Source organism: Haemaphysalis longicornis, unplaced genomic scaffold (assembly GCF_048455015.1).
Source record: "Haemaphysalis longicornis isolate Haplotype H1 unplaced genomic scaffold, Haemaphysalis longicornis Haplotype H1 scaffold_106, whole genome shotgun sequence".
In the NCBI taxonomy this organism is placed as follows: domain Eukaryota; kingdom Metazoa; phylum Arthropoda; class Arachnida; order Ixodida; family Ixodidae; genus Haemaphysalis; species Haemaphysalis longicornis.
The window spans coordinates 661306-683683 of NW_027526211.1; the positions used below are offsets into that span (position 1 = coordinate 661306).

General features: G+C 47.4%; 1 long non-coding RNA gene across 2 annotated transcripts; it reads right to left on the bottom strand.

Moving 5' to 3' along the window:
- Positions 1-2863: 2863 nt before the first annotated feature.
- Positions 2864-5292, bottom strand: LOC144160556 (uncharacterized). Of its 2 annotated transcripts, XR_013320386.1 has the most exons (4): positions 4866-5292; positions 3416-3533; positions 3123-3209; positions 2864-3053 (listed from the first exon to the last, which is right to left on the bottom strand). It is a non-coding gene; the product is annotated as an uncharacterized LOC144160556 (long non-coding RNA). The 2 variants fall into 2 exon arrangements; XR_013320387.1 differs by having other exon boundaries at positions 2864-3336.
- Between the last annotated feature and the right edge of the window lie 17086 nt (positions 5293-22378).

The window sequence follows — 22378 nt, forward strand, 5'->3', positions numbered from 1 at the left end:
AGGTTTATAGGATCCCAGCGCTGCTTTTCAACGGTCGAGGGAGGTGATAAGAGGGAAGAGGTCAGATTTGCAGGTCCACATATGGTGATGTGGGCCTGCAATAACCTCAATAACCTCGGGAGAGCACAGCCGTTTGAGATCGGTGGCGATCGATCGAGGCAGTGGAAGTGGTTAACAATTATATCTACTTCGCGACCCAGTTGTGACCCCGGGTCCCAACCATAGGGCAGATATAATTAGGAGGATAAGATGGGGTGGAGTGCATTCTGCAAGCATTCTCAGATAATGAATGGCAGCCTAGGCCTGAAGAAAGTGTTTGACAGCTGCATCTTACCGGTACTGCACCTACGGGGCAGAAACTTGCAGGCTTCCTGAAAGGGTTCAACTTAAATTGAGGACGACTCAGCGAGCAATGGAACGGAAGATAATAGGTGTAACATTAAAGATATGGGTCAGGAAACAAAAGCGCTAACCACATGGAGCGATTTTTCCAGCGACGCGACGAGCGACGCGACTAGGATCCGCAGTCGCCGAACCGAAGTCGCTCGCCGAGGCAACCACATGACAGCGACGGCTCGAGCGACTGAGCATGCGACTGAGGATGGCGATTTCAATGTTTCCGCACTGCGCATAGTAACGCGCTTGGTACGCTGGATGTTTGCAAACATTTTTTTTGTTCATTTGTCATAAAAAGCATGACTAAAAAGTATTACGCCTTTCTACCTTGCTTTTTGCACTTCATTGCATCTCTAAAACTGGTTTGGGTTAGCGATAGCGCACGCTTTTCCTTCTGCGCCTCGCTTCTCGGCTCCAACATGAACGCCGTGAAGAATTTGCTTTCTTGACGTCGTTTTTCCCACACGGGTCTCACCCAGTGTGAACGGGAGCCTTCTTGCTTCTGCTTCAGCGTGTACTCAAGCTTTGCCACGCAATGCTTTTTTTGCCGCTGCACCGCAAACGTCGTCTGCGTGGATCTTCCCCCCCCCCCCCCCCCCCTTTCTCTTTCAAAACCGGAGGTTGCGTGCTTACGTAGGGGCTCTCCTATTGGCTAGTCGCTGAGGCCACTTCCGGGAGGCGAGCGACTGTTTCTGGCGACCCAGAACCGAGCGATTCGATGAGCGACTTGGTGCGCGGCGAAAAGTAGTTCGTCGCTAGTCGCGTCGCGCCCCAAGTCGCTCGCAAAATCGCTCCATGTGGTTGGGGCTAAACAGGTGTTAACGGCATATTACTAGAAATTAAGAAGGAGAAATGGGCGTGGGCAGTGCATGTAATGCGAAGGCAACATAACCATTGCATAGGCGTCAACTACGTCGAGGCAGCGGGGCGCGTGCCCCCACCGGGCTTCTTCGAAGGGGGCGACGCCCCCAAGAGAAAAATGGTAGGTGGTCCCAGCTGGCCTTAGCTGGTCCCAGCTGGAAATTTAACCATAAACCAGCTCGGACCAGCTACGTTTTCTCCTGGGCCCCCACCGCGAAAGTTCGCGTGCACCCTTGGATAGGCTGAGCGGGTCGTCGCCATGCTCCCTATTATGCGCGGTACGTCCCCTGGTAGCACAGAATGTTGCCCGAACATTTCTGCAACGTTTCCCTTTAACGTCGCCAAAACGTGGCTAATGTCCGCTTTTTTTTTTAACGTTAGTGCAATGTTTCCCAGAAACATTGCGTCAACATAATTAATATTAGCATTGTTCCAACATGGGGCAATGTTTGAAGGGTGTTGTTCTAATGTTTGGATAACGTTGTTTCTGACGTTCGCCAACGTTGCTCCACTCTTGGAGCAACCTTCCAGCCACGTGCGGGACACATTTGAACAACATTTATAAGACGTTTTCTGGTGACGTTGGAGCAACTTTTCACCTACATTTTCGCAACGTGCATACCACATTTAAGCATATCCCTGTATCATTCAGATGTTGTGATAACATTGCTACAATATTGCAGAAACTTTAGATTTACACTTTTAGCATACAAAGAACGTTTCTTCAACGTTCAAGTAATGTTTTTATGAATTGTTGCAATAACATTGCTACAATTTTGCGGTAACTTTCCAGGTATATTTTTCCAACAATAGGCGTGCGCAGAGTTCTCGATTGGGGGGCAAAGTCTTACCGCTGCGCCCCACCCCCCTTACAGCAACTCCCGACCTCTTCCCACTGAAGGCCTAGCGGTCCGAACGCAGTGCGAAGAGGGATGGTTATAAAAAGTTTATTTCAATGCAATGGAATTGCAACACATGCAAAATATTTCTGAGCAGAATTTACTTTAATATGTTACATTGGGAAAATATGGGCCAATTTTGCGCCCCCTTCAGATGATTAGGGGGGGCGGCCGCCCCCCCTGCCCCCCCTGTGCGCACGCCTATGTTTCCAACGTGCGGGTAACATTAGGAAACGTCGCTTTAATGTTCAAGCGATGCTTTCTACAACGTTACCGCGACTTTACAGATACGTTTTTTCACCACGAGGGCCACATCAGCGCACTGTTGATATGACTTTCAAGCAATGTTTCTCTTACAGAGCAATAATATTGCAGCAATGTACAGGTAACTTACAGTTACATGAATCTAATATACATGCAACAATAACTAGATGAAAATATTACAAGTTAACTTTTTCCTAGAGAGACGATTGACTGCATGATAAGCGAGCAGTTCTGACTTCGTCCGCATAAACTTCTAAAAGGTATAAACCGGCATTTTAGACCTGTATATATTCATACATTTGATCCCTACACTGACCAATACACACAATTAAGGCATTCCGGCAAAATAACGAAAAGAAATGGCGGATTTTTAAAGCAAGGAACACGCATGCAGCTAGCGTAAATAACAACACTGACACTTTTAAATGAAAGGACCTGTGCGTTTTATTTTACCATTAACAATCGAGCCGAATACGTATTCTGTTAAAGTCTTGAATGTCGCAAGTACAGTTTCAGCGATGTCTTCATTTTCCTCCTCCAGGGCTTACTTGTTATTCTGCCTTGACAAGTCAATTTGATGACATACTTGGCCATGCATGAACCCAGTAACATAGGGTTGTTACTGTGGCGTTTCTGAGGAATAAACAAACGCTGTAGCTTAGAAGAAGTTGCAAAGTTGTTACAGCATAGACAATATCTCACCTGTCAGAACACCAGGACTTTTGGTATACAATATGACCTCATTGATTTTCCTGTACGGGCAGTTCAAATGAGATTTGACAGCGATTCCTGGAAAACAAACAAAAGGGCATCACATAGGGTGCTCAGAAGCTCACCTGCACTTTGGATGACGTTTGCTGCCAGATGAGCTTATTCGTGTGTCAATTTTGTGGTGCTGGTAAATCTTAAGGCATTTCTGAAAACAAAATAGAGTGTATAGAAGTGGTGCAGAAAACTGAAGTAAAGCAACTTTTAGCTAACGGAGAAAACCTTACCTTTATGAATATAGCAAAACAGGCCTCTTCACTTTCCACTCTGTCTTGCTTGACTTTTTCTAATACCTGTGTCAACTTTATGACACGCACATCGCGTGAGTGGATTTCTCAAGCATCCCTGGAAAACAGAAAAGGACAAAACTACTTAATTATATAAAATACCTTACAGCTTTGCAGCTCATTGAGTAATTAAGTGAAAAGTCTTCATTGGAAATTAAGTGAAAAGTCTTCAGACAGCTTGCCAAAGAATTTTCAATTAACAAGAGAAGCTGACCAACTGATGGCGACGCGGTACGTCGGCAATATTAGTTGAAAGAGGACAATAATTGCCTCAATGCTCATAAACATAAAAACGCAACGAACAAAAATTGGAAACAGGCAATTTTCAAGAATGGAAGCATTACACAACTAGACGAAATTACAACCCCGTATATTCTTGGTTGCCTAATTTTACCTTTTGCTCTCGAAAAATGTGCTTAAAACTGGCATTGAGCTGTTTTATTTTTTTGCGTAGACCAGCTTTTCACATGGAAAGTTTGTACCAGTATTCACAAACTTTACAAGACGTCAGGCGTTTTACATCACAAGATGGTTAGCATAAGCAGCTGATAACACATGGCTTAACTGCAACGCCAAATTGTGTTCTGGAACACCATGCCGCTGAAACTCGCGTGAAATTAAACATAACAAAGTTAAATTTATTAGTTATATGTTTCGAGTGCGTGAGCGCGAGAAGTAAATTAAAAGCCAATCCTGCGTATCAAGGTTCTTGCAGAACCTACACTCCATTTCAGCATCATAACAAAAAAAAAACTACGTCTGAGCGCCCACCTAATTTCGCATTATATTCTTTCCATAAAATTTAAGCGCTGAATACAAGTTCCACGTTTTACGTACCGTACGCATTCGCAAAAGCAAGAAGGATGCTTAGAAGCTAGAAACGAGAGGGCAGTCCCTTTTCGAAAGCTTTTGATCCGTACCGCATAACCTGTTACTTTGGAAACTTTCTTCACTGGGTATTGCACCGAATATTGTTTCCTGGACAACACTTCTTCACTAACCGCAAGCAGTACACGTCTGCAGATAATTATGACTCCTCCGAAACTAACGTCTCATCAGGCGTGCCTCAGGGCGCAGGCCTATCACCTCTTCTATTTTTAATATTCATAAACGATCTTCCAACTAACATACAAACAAACCTTCGCTTATTTGCAGACGATTGTGTCGTATACTCCGCCATTCAAAACACTGAAAACAAAACTAAACTACAGCAAGACCTCGACACAATTGCACTATGGTGCCAAGAATCTTTGATGCCTTTAAATCTTACTAAATGTAAATCAATGTCATTTTCCCGTACGCTCCACGGTTTATCACACCTACTTCATTAATTCTCTTACTCTCGACACGGCCACGTCATACAAGTATCTCGGAGTGCGCATGTACCTACCCGTCTTTGTCATTCGCGCCGCACGTGCAGTCCATCTGCTGAGACGCTCTGCGCGCACTTGGATTCCTTCGTCGTAATCTAAAATCTGCATCTCCCGGCATTAAAAAACTAGCATACTTAACATACGTGCGCCCAAAACTCGAATATGCATCGCTCATTTGGAATCCTTCCCAGGCATATCTCATCAACGAACTAGAATCACTACAGAACCGTGCAGCTCGCTTTATAACCTCACAGTTTTCTAGAGAAACCAGCGTAACCGCCTTAAAACAGTCACTCAACCTGCCATCTCTCGCCTCACGTCGCATCATCTCACGTTTATGCCCCTTGCACAGTTTCTTTTTCCGCCCACAGTCAAGACACGAACTTTTAAAGCCGCCGAACAGAACTTCTTCCCGCACTAATCATTCAAACCCCATTGCACGAATTAACGGCCGTACATCGGCGATGTACGACTCCTTTTTCCCCATGCAATTAAACTGTGGAATCACCTCCCCGAGAACATTGCGGTTACACCTGACCGGACATAATTCCGGCAAAAGCTGGAAACCCACTTGATTACAGTCAATAACCTAACACTATAGCGATAGTGCATCAGCGCACAGTATAATTATTCTTACCAAATAGTTCCTGTTTTTGAATCTAACCCCCAGTGAAAGTGTCCGTTTATTGTTTTGTTGTTCGTTATTGTTACGCGTGTTTACTATTGTATAATGTAATTGTACACAGTCACTGAGTATTTGTTGCCCCCCTTATGTAATGCCTTCGGGCCTTTAAGGATGCAATAAATGAAATGAACTGAAGCCGTGCTCTCACTAAATCCGACGCCAAGACCAACGCCGACGTATACGCTCCCTTCCGTCGCCACCGCTGCCACCAGCTGCCTGGACGAACTTAGTTCCAGCAATTGATTGATTGCAGGGTTTAACGCGCCGACGCAACGCAGGCGATGAGGCGCGCCGTAGTGGAGGGCTCCGGATTAATTTTGACCACCTGGGGATCTTTAACGTGCGCCGAAATCTCGTACACACGGGCGTTTTTGCTTTTCGCCTCCGTCAGAAAAGTGGCCGCCGCGGCCGGGAAACGAACCCGCGACCTTGTGTTCAGCAGCGCAACACCTTAGCCACTGAGGTAGTTCCAGCAACACAATGCCACTCATTCCTTCAGCGACGCTTATTTTGTGTGCTACCTAGCCAATCAGAGGGTGGCAAAAAAAAAAAAAAAAAAACGAACGAAGCGATTAAAACAGCCCGATACGGGACACGAGAAAGGAGGAGACAAACATTTACTAGCAACCACATCTTTTTTATTGAATTAGGGCGCAACCTTTGTACTAAAGAATCAAATCTACGCAACAATAAAGAAAAAATAGAAGAAGGCGACGGGGCTGTAACAACGAATTCATAAAGCACACAAGGATGGTAGGAAACCCGTATCAATTCGAAAGATATGCGATCCCTTTTCCGTTCACGCGAGACACTGGGCATACGAATACACTCGTCGCAGCATTGTGCGATACGGAAAGCCTCGTGGGTCACGCGTGCCCTTTCTTCTTTTTTTTTTTTCAATGCACAGCAAGCTGACTGCCAGCATGACCTTTGAGAAAGTTCTCGTAGTCACGCAGGCGATCGTCAATGAAACGTCCTGACAAGACAGCGGGATTTTGTAAACAATTCTGTGCCTGCATTCCACAACCGAGCATATTTCTTTTCGCAAGACTTTTCTGCGCTATGCACTGCGTTCCAAAAAAAAAAAAAAATTGCGGGCCAATGCACCCTGTGGAGGGGTTTCGAAAGCGAAGCTTGTGGGCCACCTCGGCGCAGGGGGTGGTGCGCATGTGCGCAGTACGCCCGCAGGGCACAGAGCATTACACACGACGAAGCCCTGATAGTTCACAGCCGGCAGGAGATACCAATCTTCTACGCAGAATGCGCGCGCAGCATAGGCAGATAGTGGCGAGGGGGCGGTCAGTCGCGCGTAGTCGAGCGGTGGTGTTTGACCCGTGGAAGTGAGTGACGAGAGGCCCCCACCTACTCGGACGGAAGGACAACAGCACGACGCAAGGTCGCCGAGGAAAACGAGTAAGTGTCCGCTTCGCTTGACCACGGCTGGTTGAATTGGCGAAGCTCCCCGATAAGCGAGTTCAGGATAGAGCGTTCTTTGCTGGTGATCACTGTTCCACTGCTCCGCCCAGACACCTGTTATCACGAGATGGTGTCTGTCGGCTTGTTATCCTAGGGTTGCGTTCTGTTATTTTCACTGGCCTGGGGAAGGGCCGGCTAATTTTGTGTTTTTATTCTCGGGGCGTAGAATAAAACTTGTTCATTTATTACTGCCATGTCTTGGTGTTTCCTCATCACGCGAAACGCGGCACGCGTACCCACTTTACAAGAAGGCTACTTCCTTCAAGCTTTATACACCACCTACCACGGGTGCCTATGGCCCGATTGCGTTATTCACACGTTACACTGTACATGTAACACGTTATTTATTATTTCACTTCAGCACAATGTTCAGAACAGACTGATGACCGGTGTGATATGCACTCAGATTTTGCGTTTTCAGCGCAGTTATATTATTCGTGAAAGTTAACTCAAAGCACATTCCACGTATCGGTATTGCACACGAGTCCAAAGTTTTCGAGGTCGACCTGGATAAACCACTGGTGCACACGGCCGCCACACGTGCCCTGGACGTAGCGCGCACAGGCGCGAGAGATCACGTGACGCTATCACGTGGCATTCAGCGAGAACGCAGGGGGTAAACCCACAGCTGTGCTCGGTGAATACACCGTCTGTCTCCCCTGTATCTGCGTGTGCTCGTAGCTCAATTGGTAAGACAACGGGCTCTCGCGCCGTTTCTCTATTCGGTATATGCACGAACAGGAAGCTATCGGTTTTCAGAAGGTACCTTATGCAGGAAACACTAGAGTAGGTGGTGATAGAAAATTCCTCATACGTCTCCTTCGTGAGGAACTCGCTTGGATCACCGCAACTTCTTTTAACATCTTCCAAGTACATAAGCATGGTAACCTCCAGCCACTCAAGCTTGTCATAGTCAGCATCGCCGTAGTGCCGGACATCGGGGAACTTTTGGCGCAGGTGCCGGGTTGTATTGCTCATGTCCAGAAGTATGAACCAATGATAGAAGTTCCTCATGAATGTGATGGTGTGGCCTGCAGTTGCGAACGATGGGATGCATGCGTGTCTGACTTGTTCTTTTAGGTGTTCCAAGGCAGCGGTCACAGCCGGAGGCAGAACTTGAATGGTCCTTCTCACGTTCATCTTTTCGATATTATTCGTGTGGAAGGGCTTTCGGTGTAGATAACGGACCGGTTTAACCGTCAGGTTCTCCTGCAGGTCATACATACTTTAGGTAAGATACCTAAATTTTTCTCTTAGGTCCTACGTCATGAGCGTGCGTTCTTCAGCACATCGCGGGAGTCAAAACTTAGCAATACAGGTCTGTTAGAGTCGCACGGGGGTTCTACTTCTAACGCCAGAGTGCCCTGGTCCAGCATCTTCATTTTGACTCGGTGGTGGTCGGTGACAAGTTGCACTATGCGGCAACCGCAGGTTTTCCCTTTTTTCATCCCAAAGAGTACTAGCTCGGGAAGCTGACTACCCGTTAGACTTGTTTAGTGAAGAAGTAGCCTACTGGGATTCCGTAAGACGAAAACAAACCACTTACAACGAAGCAGAGGAGGGAGTGGGCTAAAACAACACCGTTGCTGCTAATCCAACATCCGCTTGCCTAACAAAGCATGCAGTCCCGCTGCTTGTTATACTGAAGCTTTTCCCTAAAGGTCAACTGCACTCAAATTTTCGGCGGTGTAAAAATAAGGCCATCCAACAGTGCCAATAAAAAGAGTGCGACATGCAAATATACTGCGTTTCAAGCGTGAATGCGCGCGACGCAAACAGCTCGTGAAGATTGCCGTTTTGGGAACCTAAACTGAAAAACGCGGCCATTACCGGTGGCCGGGCGTCACATAGGTGATGGAACGGAAGCATGCGCATCAAAATCAGAGGCTGCTCACAGCAGCCTCCAAATGCGCGTGATAACGCCGCGTGTCCCATTGTTATTTCCACAGAAGTTCCACTAAGGTCTGCCCAAGCTAATAGAGTTAGGCGCAATTCCAACATCACGTTGCTATCGATCAGGATGAAGTAGACCGCCCGACAGTTATTTTTGCATCAGAAAAAGTTGCAGTGACATGTTGGACGCGATAGCGTTACTTTGACGCCGAATGAGCGTTTTAGAAGGGCGTTGCTACGTTTACAATGTCTGGTTTCCACTTACCGAAGGTTAGCCAAGATGGTTTTAAATTGCCCTGACACACAAATAACAGACGCCATCTACGCTTGTGTGGCTGAACATGTGGACGTGAAGGTTGCGGCTGCTTGATCTTGGTCATTTTCAGGGACAAGGCGACACTATCTGTCGTACAAAGCGCTTATTCCCTCATGCCGTGGCTGGTCTAAGCGTTTTGGTTTTTCTGAGAGAGAGAGATAGAAAGCAAATACCTTTGTTCAGTAAGAAAGAGTGGGAGTTTGGGCAGAGGGGAGCCCGAAATCCAAAGCCCCTAATGCAGCAGCTTGTTCCCTGCCCTCTCAATCAGCCCACGTTGATCTAGAGGTGACAAGCTAATCAAAGCTGCCGCCCATATTTCACCCCAGAAGTGGAATACGCAATTTTTGAGCTCTCTCAGCATACCCTTTGACAGGGTGACGTTGTATGGTAGAGCGTGCATATTTTCCGCATTTCGCAGAGTTTTCAGTTAACGTTGCATGTTTTTTTATCAAATATCTCCACCTATCTACATTTCTGAATACTATGCCGTGCAGAGTTTGCGATTCTTCAGCATTGAGCCCTCCTTGTGGCATGCGAAGGATCGGATAGTGTGTTTCAGCAGTTACAGTAGCTGCTAGGTTTGTAGGTCACGTGACAGGGACATATATTGTAGTGCCAAGTTTCGACACTACGAACCGCCACCCTTACGATTTCAGAAAGTTTGCTGCCAAATTAAAATTATTTCTGCCGATTTGTTTAGAAATTGCTTGTGGTTACCGGGCTATATAAAACTCTGACTTTCATATGAGCTAGAGAACATATACGCGACAAAAATCGGTTGTCTGTCCCTTTAAATCTGTATGTTTCTTAGCCACTTATTGTAGCGCAAGCTACTCTACGCTACCTCGAGCAGTCTTCGCGGGGTGACCAGTTTTGCCCTTGCGCGCTACAGGTCGAACCACACCCCCTTCTGTAAGCGCCCGGCAGCCTATTCCCAAACCATATCCCGTAAGAAACCAGGCCGACCCTCCCCCCCCCCCCCCCCCCCCTCTAAATAGCGCCCCAGCATCGTGATGTCACCGACGTCACTTCAACTGAAGCTCCATTCGATTCAGACGCGATTCCCTGCAACGCCTGCAACGGTGCAGGATGCGCTGCACCAAAGCGCTCGATTCACCGCTGCACGAGTGGTTCCCTGCACCGCGTCGCTCGATTGCTCACGTTGCAGCCGCGATGTCGCTGCGGTGCAGAGAATCGCTGCACCTGCTACGGAGGTGGTGCAGCCATTTGGTGCCGCGGTTCCGTGCGCGCGCGCAGTGAGGTTGGTCGGTTGGCGAAGTGTCTCGCAGAAATGCTGGTGACAATTGGCGGAGTTTTGACGGAGCTTCACCCCGTTTTGGACGAGCGCGGGGCCACCTTTGTTGTCGACGGCCACGAGCTTTTCAAAACAACAGGTAAGGATCTGCGGAATGTCGTGCCAGTCCGTGCGTAGCGTGGTACACGTTTAATGGAGGCGGCATTTTATTTCAGACGGCCGAGAAATACGGGTCAGGTATGCAGAGGCGCCTGAACCTGAACTGCCTGCCGTTTCGCCTCTCCACGAGGCTGGAGAGCGAGACGATTTCGCCAGCGGCGACAACGGAAATGTCGCCGCAGCTCACGCCGACTTCGGAGCCGCAGCCTTTGCGTCTCCCTCGGGGGACGCACCGGTTCCCGACGAAGCTCTGTGGAGCCGGAGAAGAACGTTGCGGCTGATTTGCCTCTACAAAGAGGCCAAAGCAAAGCCGCGCGACTACAAGTGCGTTTTCTCTTAGTGCATGTTTTACGCGTGCAGGTGGTGGCCGCTGTAACACGTGTTTGTCTTGCGCACAGGTACAAAAAAGACTTGTGGCGCCACATCGCCGACCTGCTGAACGAGGAGTTCGGCGCCACGTTCACCGAGCTCCAAGTAAAAAATAAATGGAAATCGCTTGAACGAGCCTACAAGAGAGTTGTGTCAAAGTGCCGGCGGACAGGGGAGGAGGCAGCCAAGTGCGAGTTTGAAGAGTGCGTGTTTCTCGATTTTTGCAGTCCCTCTCTTTATATACTCCTGTCTCGTGTTTTACGCTGCAAGAGTGTGTGGCCTTTCTCTGAAATTATAAACATGCAAAACCTGGATCCGTTCAATTAGTGTGCCTGTACCATTTTGACGAATTTGAACCTGCCGATGCTAGTGGCAGTGTGCATTTCGCAATAATTAAAATCATATTTGTATTTTGAATTGTTTGACTAAATAAAGCTAACCGTGCCCATTTACGTATATTTCCTCGCCACATACTCCCTTATGGGGTGCAACGCGAGTACTGTGCAGGCAGACTACTAATATCTTGCTCGACAGTAGAAAATGTTTTGGGGCAATTGATAAGATCAGTTATAACTTCTCGCAGCGAACTGGCAGATGTCCTGGATAAGGAGCACGCAGTCCGCCCCATAGTCCTATACGAGCCTGGCCGGCGAATCGCCGAAGAAAGCCATGAAGGCCCAGCTGGACAGCCGTAAGTACAACAGAGTTTGTTTGCTCTCAGGAGATTAGAGAACGGTTCTAAATAGGTTCTAGGAAAGCTGGAAGGTTGAACGTGTTCAGTGATAATCATTATGACCGTTACTTCTCGCCGTCCCTTGCCCCTTCATCCCTAGAACTTACCCCACTACGCACGCGCCGACTCAATAATTTTATGAAACTGCTTCACTGTCTTATTCATTCAGCTTTCATTTGCCTTGCCGTCCATTACTAGAAACAATCACCATCTCAACATCAAACCAAACCACTGCAGAACTGTAGGACATTCAAATTTAGTTTTTTTCCCTTGAACTGCTGAACATTGGAACGGATTGTCTGGTGACACCAGTTCCCTTTTGCTCGAAAAATTTATACTTGCCATTTCTGATTCGTTGTGATTGTGCTTTTGTTATATTGTGCCGCCGCTCTGTTTAATTGCTGTTCGAACTTATTCTGCTGTATGCTCACTCCTGCCATAGCCCCAAGTAGGGGCTGCAGTATGTACAAATAAATAAATAAATAGGGATGCAAGCTGTAAGGATGAGGCTGTTGGTGTCCATGACATCAAACCAGTAATGAGTTAGATAAACACTCAACACGCAGCAGTGTTCTTGGGAAAGAACACTACTGCAAAAGTTGGAAAAGAGCAGGTAGGCAAACGTTGAGTCAAACTTTTGAATAAATAGTCAGGACAGCCGAGGTTCCCAGTCGAAAAACACAACAGAAAAATACGACAGAATGATCCTGTGAGGGAATGGGACATCCTGTAGTCTGTAGTAAACCCTATCCTGTAGTCTGTAGTAAATCCTGTCCTGTAGTCTGTAGTAAATCCTGTCCTGTATTCTGTAGTAAATCCTGTCCTGTAGTCTGTAGTTAATCCTGTCCTGTAGTCTGTCGTAAATCCTGTCCTGTAGTCTGTAGTAAATCCTGCCCTGTAGTCTGTAGTAAATCGTGTTCTGTAGTCTGTAGTAAATCCTGTCATGTCTGTTTTCGTAGTAAATTCTGTCATGTCTCCAATTTCAACTTGTTTGGCATAAGAAATTTACTTCCCGTGATGTTTTTTCTATTAAGTACCTGAAGTATGCATGATTTCAATAAAATTTAATTCAATTTCAAAATTTTAATAACAATTTCCTTAAAAATATGACCGACAAACATAAGCATTTGGGGTCATTCTTGCCTTTCTGGTACAAGCTTGAAATTGTTTTCAGTGAATAACTGATTTCATAAAGCCGAACCAAAAGGCATTTAAGCAATGCAACTAGTGGTACATTCATGCATGCAATACAAAAGTTTGATGTTACGCAGACTGCACATGCCTGATCACAGTCCAAAAAAAAAAAAGCAGTTTGCGGTGCTTATCCATTTTATTTTCCTCTTTTTACAACACTGTTCCTGGGCACTACCGCGGCTTCACTTTTTGTCATGGAGAGGCTTTTACTGCCCTCTTATGTTGCTGTTACACCAAGCAAATAATTTTTATTAAACGAGCATCGACAATAACCATTCGAAAATTCGTTCCTTATATTAGTTAGGGCCATTAAAACACAAGTGAACAAATATTTTTTTACACTGCAAAACGTGAGAGAACGTGAGAAAATTAAAATGGAAAGTCAATCTTTAGCTGGAAGGCTTGCCTTTGTGAACCTTGTTCCGTTGCATTCAGACAGCAAGGGGTGGAAGGATATCCTGTGGCGAAAAGCGCACGTCTCTGTGGTGCTGCACTATCTTGAAGAGTATGCACGCACGATACCTGCCGAAGTCACGCAGGGATCGTGGCAAGTCCAGTCGATTGTCGAAGCACATCGCACGTGTTCCAAATCACGCTGCCTGCGAGATTCGTCGCATTCACTCACATTAAAGTGCCAATTATCCCAAGCACCCCGGTTAGTCGTCGCTGGAGGAGTCCTCACATCGAGATGCTTGAAATCCGGACCACTGATCTTGCTTTTACCACAGCTTCCGAAGCTTCAAATGTTGCTGCTGACACTCCGCGGGGACATAAGATGCACGTTTTTACAAAAAAGTTAAGCCTAACTTCAACTAGGCAAAGCGCCGATGTGAAATGTGAACGAGCCACTGGGCCACGCAGCCACCGCAAATTTTGACCGGGAGGCGAAAAGCAGGAGGGAACAAAGGAAGGGTAAGGAGGGAACCGGCCGATCACGAGAAGTTGTTTCGCGACCCCTCCGCACCCCTCTCGATTCTTCGTATTCTGGTCTCCCCGTCCCGCGAGTCCTGCCGCGCCGCGACATGCCTTCAGTGGTGACGATGCTTCCCCGAACTTCTTCCGAAGGGCCGGGCTAGAGGGAAGGCGCGCGTTTTCTTTCTTTCTACATTTATTTTTTTAACACATCTCGGTAATGCAGCGAGTTCACTGGCGCCGTTTCTTTTTTTTCACACAGGTAGCGGCAACTGGTTCGCTGTTTTTAAAATCTTATTTTAACTATTTCGGCTTGATTGGACACATGTTTCGCGTTAAAATAAACAAATTGCTCGCTAAAAAAATAAAACAACAGCACGCAGATTGAAACAATGGGGCTCTCAAAGACACCCAGAAATACATGTCAGAATGTGCACTGCAATTATTACACCACGTCTTCAAAAAGCACATCTTACTTGTTTTTTATGCGTCCGTTTTGCCGAGGGGCTACCCTTGTTGCCTGATTCTTTTATCAAACATTGTCCACAGTACAATATACGCAATTTCAATTCACTCAAAGAACCCAAGGAATTTCCGAAGTTCTCTATGTATCCATTTTTTTTTATTATGGGGTACGCTTAGATGCTCCAACATTAGTCTGATTTGTGCTAAGTTGTGTTGTTAATTGCAAATTTGTAGCGAAGGTTTTTTCCAACACGGCCGGAATGCTAATGGCCGCAGTGCAACAAACGTTCATTACAACAGACGCTTGCAATGCAATTGAACGAGATGACCGTCACTCGCACGCAGCATTGTTTCCGTGCAGCGCACGCTAAAAAAGTGGGATTTTGCGGCACCGCACGGGCCGCAAACACCAAGTTTCGGAGCATCTGCGTCGATCGCGGCGCGCGGCATTCCCGTGTCCAGCCAAGCAGCGGCACCATACCGTCCCGGACTATCCCGTTCGTGATATCCCCTTCGCATTGGCTGAAGCCCTGTCCCCAAAGGCAATGTCCCCATGTTATTCGATGCTCTCCAGCAACCTCCCCGCGTTGCTGTCGTTCAGCGCGGCGTTTTCCTGTGTATTCCGTTCTTTCCGGGCTATTCCATCGCTCCCCTAATGCCGGAAAACGCGGGGTTTTCCGACAGGGTAAGCAAGAGATTTTGTAGCAATACTGAACGGTCTGTCATGTGACACTTTCGCAATGGATCTAAGCATGTCTTTCACACTATAAAAATCTGCAGGGACTACAAAACGATGTCGCATGGCAGATAATAATGGTAATTACCGAATGCTGAATGTAGTGGCTGAAGGACAGTCTGTGGGCCAACAGAAGTTTGTGTAGTGCCTACAGGGTGTTGCACAATAACTGTAGTACAACAGAAAGGTCTCATGCGACAGAAATTTTGTAGTTCCATTACAAAGGTTTTTGCAGTGGGGACTGCAGAATGTCGGTCGCATAGATATGTCTGTTGTACTACATAAATGTCTGTCGTACGACAGACATTCTGTCATCATTCTGCAGAGATTTCTGTCTCACAACAGACCATCCTGCATTCCCAACAGAAATTCCTGTTGTGCGACAGAAATGCCTGCCGTACGACAGATTTTCTGTAGTTGTACTACAGAAATTTCTGTCGCACGACAGGCCACCCTATAGTCCGAACAGAAATTCCTGTCGTGCGACAGAAATGCCTCTCGTACGACAGATTTTCTGTAGTTGTACTACAGAACTTCCTGTCGCACGACAGACCATCCTGTAGTCCCAACAGAAATCCCTGTCGTGCGACAGAAATTTCTGTCGTGCGACAGAAAGTTCTGTTGTGCGACAGAAATTCCTGTTGTGTTTTTCGACTGGGTTGTACACTTGTTCTGGGTTTGAGGAGAGAAATAACAAAGACAAAATACATTCTTCGCCAACTAAGCGACGGATATGAAAAAGCTCCAGTGGGAAAATTAAATCAAATCCAGCTATTGCACAGGGTGTTTGTGCTAGGCAAGCCTATAGAGCAGTTGTCACAGGATGCTCGGCAGCAAAACCAGGTTAGTTCTAACGAGCATAAAGAAGAAACCAAAGCTGGTGAAATTGTTGGTGTAGGTACTCCTTTGAGGTGCGATCTTGTTAAAAACACATGCTGAAGTTTGAAATTGTGCCATGTAGTGTCAAGAAATGAGCCCCTTAGCATTTGTCTTGAAAGTAAGTGTAAAGCACTGCTACTCTCTGCCCAATGAGTTTTTTTCCCCACACTGCAGGGAACCAGTGCAGGCTGATGACCCGGAGGATGGAGGTGATGTGGCAGCTGCTGAGGTTGCAGAGCCTGGTACACCTCCGCCCCCCAAGAAAAAAAAGGGGGAAACGCCCATAGACAGGCTCATCGAAAAAATCAGTGAGATGGAACAAAAAAGAGAGGCACGGCACAACAGGCGAATGGACCTCTTGGAGCGCCTTGTTGTGGCGTACGAGAAAAAAATGCCAGTAAACAAGATGTGTGGAGCAAATGTGCTTGTGTATTGCTTCTGTTTGCATGCCGCAGCTCCTGCTGCCCGCAGAAATAACAGCAAAGGGAGGGACATAAAATAAATACAATATGCACATACAGTAAGCAATAAAAGTTCCTGCTGCACGCAAAAGTAAAGCAGGAGGGAACATCAAATGCGAAGTATACAAAGTAAGCACAGATGTTGCCATTCTGCATTATGCTGTGTCCATAGCTGCAACTTTGTACAGCGTGCACTCGTGATGTCAGTTCAACACTGGGTTTGGGCAATGCTATTTCTTCGCTGCTCACAGGCTTCCCTGGTTAGTTCGTTGGTCGAGATGGCACCATTGTGCCCATCCTCGCACTCTTCGTCACTCTCAAGGGCTGTGAAGTCGTCCATCTGATCTCTAGCGTTGGAACACAAGTTGTGGAGCACGCAGGCACCCAGGATTATGCGGCATGACTGTTCAACAGAGTCCGTGTCAACAAAGTACAGTCGCCGAAACCTTTGTTTTAACATGCCAAAGGCATTTTCTACGGCCACACGCTGCAAGCTGTGGCACTTGTTAAAGTTCTCCTTGTATTTGGGGAATGTCGCCTGATTATCCTTGTATGGCGGCATCAGCCATGGCAAAAGCGGATACGCCGAATCCCCAAGGATGTAGTCACTGTTGCATTTTTGCGCAGCGTCTCCAAAGAAAGAGCTCTCCTTCAGAACACGGGCGTCGTGGGCCGAGCCGGGAAACCCCACAAACACATCTGTGAAGCGGCAGTCAGCATCACATATTCCTTGCAGAATGAGAGAAAAAAAAAACTTCTTTCTGTTGTAGTAGGATGCAGGCGACTCTGTCGGTTTCTTAATTTCGATGTGGCTTCCATCCACGCTCCCGATGGTGTCCCGCGGTCCTTTGCCCTTGCTTCTGGCAAGAAACTTCGCCTTAATGATCTCACGCTGTCGCTCAGACGGCCACGTAATGATGTCGCCACTAATGCTGAAGAGATAATCAAGAAATCTCTTCATACATAGGGCGACTGACGACTCCGACACGTCAAAATTATCCGCGATGCGGTACATACAAGACTGCGTGCCCAAGTATGCAAGGCCGATAAGGCAGGTCTTCTCTGCCGGGATCTGCACGCGGCCACCTCGAGGAGCAGGGAAATAGTCAGACGCTTCGAACTTGCTCGCGAGTTCATGAAACGTCTCGAACGAAAGCCGGAACAACCTCTTAAATTCAAAGTCATAGAGCTAACAACTCTTTCGTAGTACATAGGAATGCTGTTACGGTCGAGGCGTATCAAATGCGCTGCAGCGGCATACAGCACCTCGTCGACTTCCTCGTCTTCCGAATCTGAATCGAGAAGCTCCATGACGGCGTCGAACGGAAGGTCGTCCATGCCGGCGTCGAACGGAAGGTCGTCCATGCCGGCGTCCAACGGAAGGTCGTCCATGACGGAAAATCCGCACGTGTGAGTCAAGGGCCAGTTTAAAGGGGTCCTGAAAGGCCTTCCGCCGATGCATGGATGTACATGTAACCAAATAAAGCAATGTATTAGCAATCTCCTCCTGCAAGAATTTTGTTAAAGCGATGAGTATAAGCTGAGAAATCGTAAATCACAAACCGCGCATAATCGTCGCGCCGTATTTCCTCCTCCTTTCAACTGTTTCTTCGCTGTTGGCCTCCCCTCCCATGATGCTCCGCTCCTCAGCGGTGACGTACTTCCTCTATTGCGCTCCCACAGACTGCCGTCTGCTACGCGCCAGCTCTTTCGGCTTTTTCATCTTTGTAGACACCATGGACACTCCTCTAAAGGCTGGAAAAGCGAACGAAAGACCTGGCCGCATGTGTGCGGCCTGGCCTTGCCCTTTCGCGGTGTACGTAGCTGCAGTTGGTATCGGCGGCGAACTAGCAGCCGCGCGGGGAGAATCGTGCGCTCGTTCCCTTTGGTGCACCGCGCACTGTTTATCCAAAAAGCGCGGTCTCAGATGTGGCCCCGCTGGTGCCGGGTGTTATTTTGATGATGATGGTTGCATTTTAATGGCGCAAGGCCAACTGGGGCAAAGAGCGCCAAAAAAAAAAGATGGTTAGCTACCACATATTAAAGTCAATACTAGAAGTGAATAGCACCAGAAGTAAAAACAAATAAAGACAATGAGGATGGCTGGTGTAGAGGGCCAGGTTGTGATTATGCATGATACGATATGAGATTCAGAAATTTAACTTCTGACCGATAACTAAAAACACGTTTGATAGTACACATTGGTTCATCGCCTAAGAAGTGCGATGGGTGGAGTGGGATTTGTTGTCTGTAGATTTCTGGAAAGTGTTTGCGTCGTGTGGTGTGAAGTGCCTTGCATGTTATTAGTATGTGCACTACGGATAGGGCCTCTCCGCACCTGCCGCACTGGGGTCTAGGAGATCCCGTCAGCAGATACGAGTGAGTTGCATGCGTGTTCCCCATCCGTAGCCTAGCCAAGGCGACTTCTGTGTTTCTGTTGTGTGAGTCAGCTGTGTACCGTCCCAAGTGTGGCTTTATTACATGTAGTTTGTTGTCTGTCTGTTCGTCCCAGTGTGTTTGCCATGTTCTGCGCAGGTGTTGTCTTATGTGTGGCTTGAGGTCTGTATATGGTACGCTTGTTATGTCTACAGTGTTCCTGAGTGCAGCAGCACCGGCCCTCTCGTCTGCCAACTCGTTCCCAGCGATCCCAGCGTGTCCTGGGACCCAGCAGAGGAGCAGCCGATGCTTGTCCGCATACACCGACATGATAGTGTTGAATACAAGATTAACTATGTGGTTTTTGGGGGGTGTATGCGATGACAATGCGCGAACAACACTCAAAGAATCTGTGTAGATGATAGAATTGGGAATTTGATTTTCAAGGATATGTCGTACAATCAGTAAAATTCCGTACGCTTCTGCTGAAAAAATTGTTGTGTGCACGCTCATGGTTCTGGCTGCATTGAAATTCGGACCATGAGCAGCGCACGACACCATAGTGGAGGTTTTAGAAGCGTCACTGTAGAATTCAGCACGTGGGTATTTGAACTGCAAAGAAAGAAAGTGCTGCAGTATTGCAGCTCGCGGTACCCGATTTTTGTCAAGCTTTATACAAGAAAGGTCACAGGACACAGGGCGAACTTGCCAAGGCGGTAAAATGTTTAAAGAGGATGACCTGTACACGTCTAAAAACGAAGCACTCAGATCCGAGGCTTGCTCTTTCGCTCGAAGTGAAAAAGGCGGAGTAACGGACGGGCGATTTACAAACAGCACAGATGTGGATGTATCGTTAAGGACAGGATAAAAAGGGTGGTTATTCTGAGATGAAATTTTAAAAGCATAAAGTAAGTCCATGTACGTTCGCTGGTTCTCAAGGCTCCACTTATTACATTCAACATATAGACTCTCGACAGGGCTAGTGCGAAAAGCACCCGACGCAAGCCGTAGCCCCAAGTGTAGTACTGGGTCAAGCATTCGCAATGCTGTTTTACTCGCCGACCCATATACCACACTGCCATAGTCCAAACGAGACCCAACCAAAGCAGTATAGAGCCGTAGTAGGAGTTCTTTGTCGGAACCATACGAATTGTGGGAGAGAACCTTCAGGATATTCATTGTTTTAAGACATTTATGTTTAGGTTTCTTGATGTGTGGAATGAATGTGAGTTTCTGGTCAAACACAACACCTAAAAACTTGTGCTCCTTGTTCACAGGAAGCGACACGCCATTAAGGGTAATGTCTGGGTCTGGAAGGATCCCGCGCTTCCTAGAGAACACAACGCAGGAGCTTTTTGCAGGATTCAATTTAAAACCATTTTTGTCTGCCCAGCTGGCAAGTTTCTTGACGCCGAGCTGGACTTGACGTTCGCATATTAACATATTACAAGATTTAAACGATATCTGCACGTCATCTACATACATAGAGTAAGAAATTGTAGGCGGCAGTGCCTTCCCAAGGGAGTTCATCTTTACTATGAAGAGAGTGCAGCTTAGAACTCCACCTTGCGGCACGCCATTTTCCTGCACGTGTACCTTTGACAGTGCAGAACCAACTCTGACGCGAAAGGTTCTCTCTGACAAATAACTAATAACGGTATTTAACATGTTACCAGAGACACCGAACGACTTAAGGTCAGTAAGTATGCCATAACGCCATGCGGTGTCATAGGCCTTCTCTATGTCAAAAAACACCGTAAGACAGAATTGTTTGTGAATGAAGGCATCCTTAATGTATGACTCTAGTGCCACAAGTTGATCGTTTGTGGATCTCCCTGCCCTGAAGCCTGCCTGGCAGCTCTCAAGAATACCGTTGTACTCCAAAAAGTACACAAGCCTCCGGTTTATCATCTTCTCGAGAAGCTTGCACAGGCAGCTGGTCAGGGCAATGGGTCGATAGCTAGCGGGAGAAGAAGGGTCCTTCCCTTCTTTCAAAAATGCTACAACTATGGCACCCCTCCAAGACTTTGGAATGTGCCCCGAAAGCCATATCTTGTTGAAAAGGTGAAGAAGTGTTACAAGAGTGTCTGTGTGTAAGTTCTGTATCATTGTATATGTAATGTTGTCTGGGCCTGGAGCTGAGGGTTTACACGTGCTCAGAGCAGCCCTCACCTCATGTAGTGAAAACAGGGAGTTGTAAGAAGTCTGTGATTTGTTGTTGTCGTGTAGGGACTTCTTTTCACAAGAGGCTTTATACTTCAGGAAAGTGTTCGTGTAGTGTGCTAAACTGGACACGTGTTGGAAGTGTTGTGCGAGTGTGTCAGCCTGGTCTTCCAGTGTGTCCCCTGTTGTACTGACCAGGGGCAGGCTGTGTGTATGTTGTCCTTTGAGTTTGCGTATACGTGTCCATACCTTGCGTGTGTCTGTGTATGAGTTTATAGATGTTATGAATGAGCGCCAACTCTCTCGTTTTGCCTCACGGCGCACACGTTTTCCTAACGCCTTGGCCCGTTTGAACAAAATGAGGTTACCCGACGTGGGGTACCGACGAAGGACACCCCACGCCTTGTTCTGGGCCTCTCGCGCCCGCCTACAGTCCTCATTCCACCACGGCCTCCGCTGGTTGCGCGGGGCACCAGAGGCGTGGGGAATGGACTTTTCGGCGGCGTCGAGGATGTGCGCCGTGAGGAGTTGTGCGGCTTCATCTACGTGTAGGTGTGCTATGGATGTGTGGTGTAGTTTCGATGACTCTGTAAATGTGTTCCAGTTAGCTCGTGCTTCATTGAACCTATTATGGGAAGATGAACTGCTTGGGCCTTTACCTATATATCTAAGTGAGGTGGGGAAGTGGTCACTACCAAATGGGTCAGTTCCCACACCCCACTCGAGAAGAGGAAAGAGAACTGCGGAGCCAATAGCCAAGTCAAGACATGAGTATGTGTTGTGTCCTATGTTATGATATGTAGGCTGTTTATTGTTGAAAAGCATGGAGGAAAAAAAGCTTAGGAGAGGCCCCCAGCTATCCCCGCGCATTGGCAAAAGTGTGGAGGAAGTCACGTGTTTTCGGCGGCCATTGGAAGTCGCGTTAGCAACGGCGTCCTAGCAACAGCCCGCCCGCCGTTCGCCAGTCATGGAGGAAAGGCAGTGCCTGCCTTGTCGTCCGATTGCGAAGATTGCTGCTTCGCTTTGCTGCGCTGTGGTCTTGCGGAACTCGAAAAGGATGTTGCGAGTTGCGACAGCTGCGCCGATGTGAATATGTCATTTAATTTCTACTTGCAAGTGCACCTTGTACCGCTTCAAGCTATTGCTCCGGTCGCGATCACGACGCGCCTATTGAAGCGCAGATATCGTGAACGCGCCGTCCCGTCGTACGCGCGGACACCCGTCTGGTAGATTTTCGGGAAGTGATACACGGTGTGCAGTACGTAGGCGACTTGCAACCGAACGATTCGCAACTCAATTGTTTGGTTATCGCCGCTGCAATATATAGTTTGCTAGGCCGGCAATGCGTGGCAGTGCTTTTGCAACTGTTACAAGGTAGATTCCCAGTTGATATAATTCCATCGTCCTATTACCTTAGTAGGTGTCCGTCTGTTGACTGGAAGAGTGCTGGCTCTGGAA